General features: G+C 41.6%; 2 pseudogenes; both read left to right on the forward strand.

Annotated features, from left to right (window-relative positions):
- The first annotated feature begins 376 nt into the window (after positions 1–376).
- On the forward strand, positions 377–1,879 carry LOC105513575 (annotated as a pseudogene).
- Positions 1,880–1,951: 72 nt separating this feature from the next.
- LOC105513544 lies at positions 1,952–3,630 on the forward strand (annotated as a pseudogene).
- Positions 3,631–4,678: the final 1,048 nt, after the last annotated feature.

Genomic DNA, 4,678 nt, shown 5'->3' on the forward strand with positions numbered 1-4,678 from the left:
CTCACAGCTGTAATTCCAGCACTTTGGGATGCGAAGTGGGATGGATCACGAGGTCAAGAGATGGAGATCATCCTGGCCAACATGGTGAAACCCCATCTCTACTAAAATACAAAAAATTAGCCAGGCGTGGTGGTGCATGCCTGTAGTCCCAACTACTTGGGAGGCTGAGGCAGGGAAATCACTTGAACCTGGGAGGCAGAGATTGCAGTGAGCCAAGATCATGCCACTGTACTCCAACCTGGCGACAGAGTGAGACTTCATGCAAAAAAAGAAAAGAAAAGAAAAAGAAAAAAATCTAGCCTTCTGTGCTACCTAGAGAGGGGTCCATACAATGTTGTTCTGGATTCCTGTTGTAACTTAAAGAGAAACTTTCACAATGTCCAGAGCCCTTGATGTCCTCAAATTTCTTGCAGCAGGAACTCACTTGGGTGACACTAACCTTGATTTCCAAATGGAACAATAGTACATCTAAAAATGAAAGTGAGGGCATCTATATCATAAATCTTTTTTTTAAATTCTAACAGGATCCAAAGTCCACAAATATCATAAATCTGAAGAGGACCTGGGAGAAGCTTCTGCTGGCAGCTCATGCCATTGTTGCCATTGAAAACCCTGCTGATGTGTCATATCCTGCAGGAATACTGGCTAGTGGGCTGTGCTGAAGTTTGCTGCTGCCATTGGAGCCACATGTATTGCTGCTCACTTCACTTCTGGAACCTTTGCTAACCAGATCCAATCATCTTCTGCTACCCACATCTTCTGGGTGGTTACTGATTCTAGGGCTAACTATCAACCTCTCTCAGAGGCTTCTTATGGTAACCTACCTACTACTGCTCTATATAACAGATTCTCCTCTGAGCCATGCGGACATTGTCATCCTATACAACAACAAGGAAGCTCAATCATTGAGTCTAATGTAGTGGATGCTGGCCCAGGAAGCTCTGTGCATGTGTTGCACCATCTCCCATGATCATGCCTGATCTCTACTTCTATAGAGATCCTGAAGAGATTGAAAAGGAAGAGTAGGCTGCAGCTGAAAAAGGAGGAATTTCAAAGTGAATGGACTGCTCCAGTGGAAGTTTACTGCTACTCAGTCTGAGGTTGCAGACTGGTTTAAAGGCATGCAGGTGCCCTCTGTGCCTATTCAGCAGTTCCCTACTGAAGATTGGAGCACTCAGCCTACCATGAATGACTGGTCCACAACTCCCACTGCTCAGACCACTGAATGGGTAAGAATAACCACTGAGTGACCTTAAGCTGTTCTTCCACAAGCTCTTAAACAAGATGGAAATAAGGCTGATGGCAATAAACAACAGTTTCCAAGAAAAAAAGGAACAGCTGAAGTGGCAATGTTTAAATAATATCTAGTAGACTTTAACATGAATGTCATTAAGCAGGAAATTATGATCTTTTAAGTTGGAACATGTAACGTTAATCCTTTTACACCAAAATATCTCTTTAAGTCTAAATTATCCACCTTTTTTTTTTTTTTTTAATTCTTCGTAGAGATAGAGGTTTCACTTTGTTGCCCAGGCTGTTCTTGACTTCCTAACTTCAGGCAATCCTCCTGCCTTGGCCTCCCAGAGTGCTGGGATTACAGGCATGTGCCACCGTGCCTGGTGTACCCAGTTTCTGTTATCAACAGAATGCAGTGGTGTATGGTTGCTAAAGAAGAGTCCCAAGATTAGGACCTACATTAAGGTAGATTTTTAAATGTTTAAAATTCTGAGTTTGTTTTATTTTTAATTAATCTTTGGGGAAAGGATGGGAGCGGGGTGAGGGTTGAAGAAGTACCTATTGGGTACAATGTTTAATATTTGTGTGATGGGCACACTGGAAGCCCAAACCTCACTATTAAACAATACATTCATGTAACAAGCCTGCACATGCACCTCCTGAATCTATTTTTAAAAATTTAATTCTCGAGTACAGACTCCCTTTTTTTGGTAAGATGGCAGGGTACGACTTAACCACTTGAATCACACACCTTTTGGATCAGCATCTAGTCTTTCCGCTCCTTGAGTTTCTCTCTGTAAAAGAGATATATAATGAAAAGGAATTATTATAAGGTAAATTGGACCTTCTTAGTGATACCAACATGGTAGGTTTTGCTATGGATGTATACAAAAACCTTTATTCTGATGATATTCCTCATGCTTTGAGAGAGAAAACCACAGTTGTTGCACAACTGAAACAGCTTCAGGCAGAAACAAAACTAATTGTGAAAATGTTTGAAGATCCAGAAACTGTAGAGGACTATATGCTCTTGCATACGAAGCAGGGCATTCTCCCATTAATATTATAAGTCCTGCTCTTGCATAGGAAGCAGGGCATTCCTCCTCTGCAAACAGGGAGGACAAAGGAGCCTACAAGACTGGCCTCAGTTGCAAATAGCAGACCCTGGGGGCTTGTTTATATGTAAACCTCTTGGAAATTCAGCAAGTCAGGGAAAGGTCAGAAAAACAACAATGTGTCTTGTGACTTGGTAACATTCCACAAACAACGGTATAAAATAAAGCGGAGCGTGTTGTTCGGGGCGGCCGCCATGTTTGTCTTGTCTTGTGTGTTCATTCCTTTGTTCAGGAAACACGCGGACCCCAACAAGAAACGACAAGGCAAATGCAGTCAACCAGGGATGGTAGGATGCGCTTTGACTGCCTGGCGGACAAGCATGGTTTTAGGCAGGAATATTTACATACACACTACAGATATGCAAAATTCCAATATGAATGTGGGAATTACTCAGGAGCAGCAGAATATCTTTATTTTTTCAGAGTGTTGGTTCCAGCAACAGATAGAAATGCTGTAAGTTCACGCTGGGGAGAGCTGGCCTCTGAAATCTTACAGCAGAATTGCGATGCAGACATGGAAGACCTTGCATGGTTAAAAGAGACCATAGATAATAATTCTGTGAGTTCTCCACTCCAGTCTCTTCAGCAGAGAGCATGGCTCGTTCACTGGTCTCTGTTTTATCTTCAATCACCCCAAAGGTGTGATATTATTGATCTCTTCCTTTACCAGTCACGGTATCTTAATGCAATTCAGATAATGTGTCCACGCATTCTTCACTATTTGACTACAGCAGTCATAACAAACAAGGGTGTTCAAAAACATTGGCAGGTGCTAAAAGATCTAGTTAAAGTTACTCAACAGGAGTCTTACACATATAAAGACCCAGTTACAGAATCTGTTGAATACTTATATGTTAACTTTGATGGGGAAGAAGCTGAGAGAATGTGAATCAGTGCTTGTGAATGACTTCTTCTTGGTGGCTTGTCTTAAGAATTTCATTGACATTGCCCATCTCTTCATATTTGACACTTTCTGTCACATCCACCAGTGTATCGGCATTAACATGTTGGCAGACAAATTGAACATGACTCCAAAAGAAACTGAAAGGTAGATTGTAAATTTGATTAGAAATGCAAGACTAGATGCCAAGATTGATTCTAAATTAGGTCCTGTGGTTATGGTAACAATGCAGTCTCACCCTATCAGCAAGTGAATGAAAAGACCAAAAACCTTTCTTTTAGAAGCTAGATGTTGGCCATGAATATTGAGAAGAAACTTAATGAGAATAGCAGGTCAGAGGCTCCTAACTGGGCAACTCAAGATTCTGGCTTCTACTGAAGAAACATGAGGAAAAGATTTTTTTAAAACTATAAAAGAAAGATGAAATGATAAAACTGTTACATAAAGGATGACTTACATTTTGGAAACAACATATTGAGTATAAATTTTGAAGAATTGGAATAAAATTGACTATGATTCAAAAACAATTTAATTCACAAAAAAATTGTAATCCTTTTGAGCTAATTGTAGATTCACATGCAGTTGTAAGAAGTTACAAAGAGGCTAGGTGCAGTGGCTGACGCCTGTAATCCCAGCACTTTGGGAGGCCAAGGCAGGCAGATCTCTTGAGGCCAGGAGTTTGAGACTAGCCTGGCCAACATGGCAAAACCCCATCTCTACAAATTAGCAGAGCATAGTGGCATACACCTGTAGTTACAGCTACTTGGGAGGCTGAGGCACGAGAATCACTTGACCTGGGATTATAAATGTAATCCCAGCCATAGGCTGGGCGCAGTGGCTCACGCCTGTAATACCAGCACTTTGGGAGGCCAAGGTGGGTGGATCATCTGAGGTCAAGAGTTCAAGACCAGCCTGGCCAACATGGTGAAACTCGGTCTCTACAAAAACACAAAAATTAGCCGGGCATGATGGTACACGCCTGTAATCCCAGCTACTCAGGCGGCTGAGGCAGGAGAATCGAATGAACCCAGGAGGCAGAGGTTTCAGTGAGCCGAGATCATGCCATTGCACTCCAGCCTGGGCAATAGAGCGAGACTCCACCTCAAAAAAACAAAAACAAAAACAAACAAAAAAACAGCCATTTGGGAAGTCAAGGCAGGATTGCTTGAGACCAACCAGAAGTTCAAGGTTGCCTGGGCAATAGAGCAAGACTGTCTCAAAACAAAACAAAAAGTCAGCATCTTTATAATGCATTCTTAGAACACAGTATAAATTAGTAATCCCTCAGTCTTCTGCCCGCTTTTACTTTAACATACTACATTTATGGATCTATTGTCTCTTTCCCTGTTCTAAAACTTTAAATTTCACAAGAATGAAGATTTTGCTGTCTTGTTTCCTGCTGTGTCCCCAGCGTAAACAGCATAAA

This window comes from Colobus angolensis, unplaced genomic scaffold (genome assembly GCF_000951035.1).
Source record: "Colobus angolensis palliatus isolate OR3802 unplaced genomic scaffold, Cang.pa_1.0 Scaffold231, whole genome shotgun sequence".
Lineage (NCBI taxonomy): Eukaryota > Metazoa > Chordata > Mammalia > Primates > Cercopithecidae > Colobus > Colobus angolensis.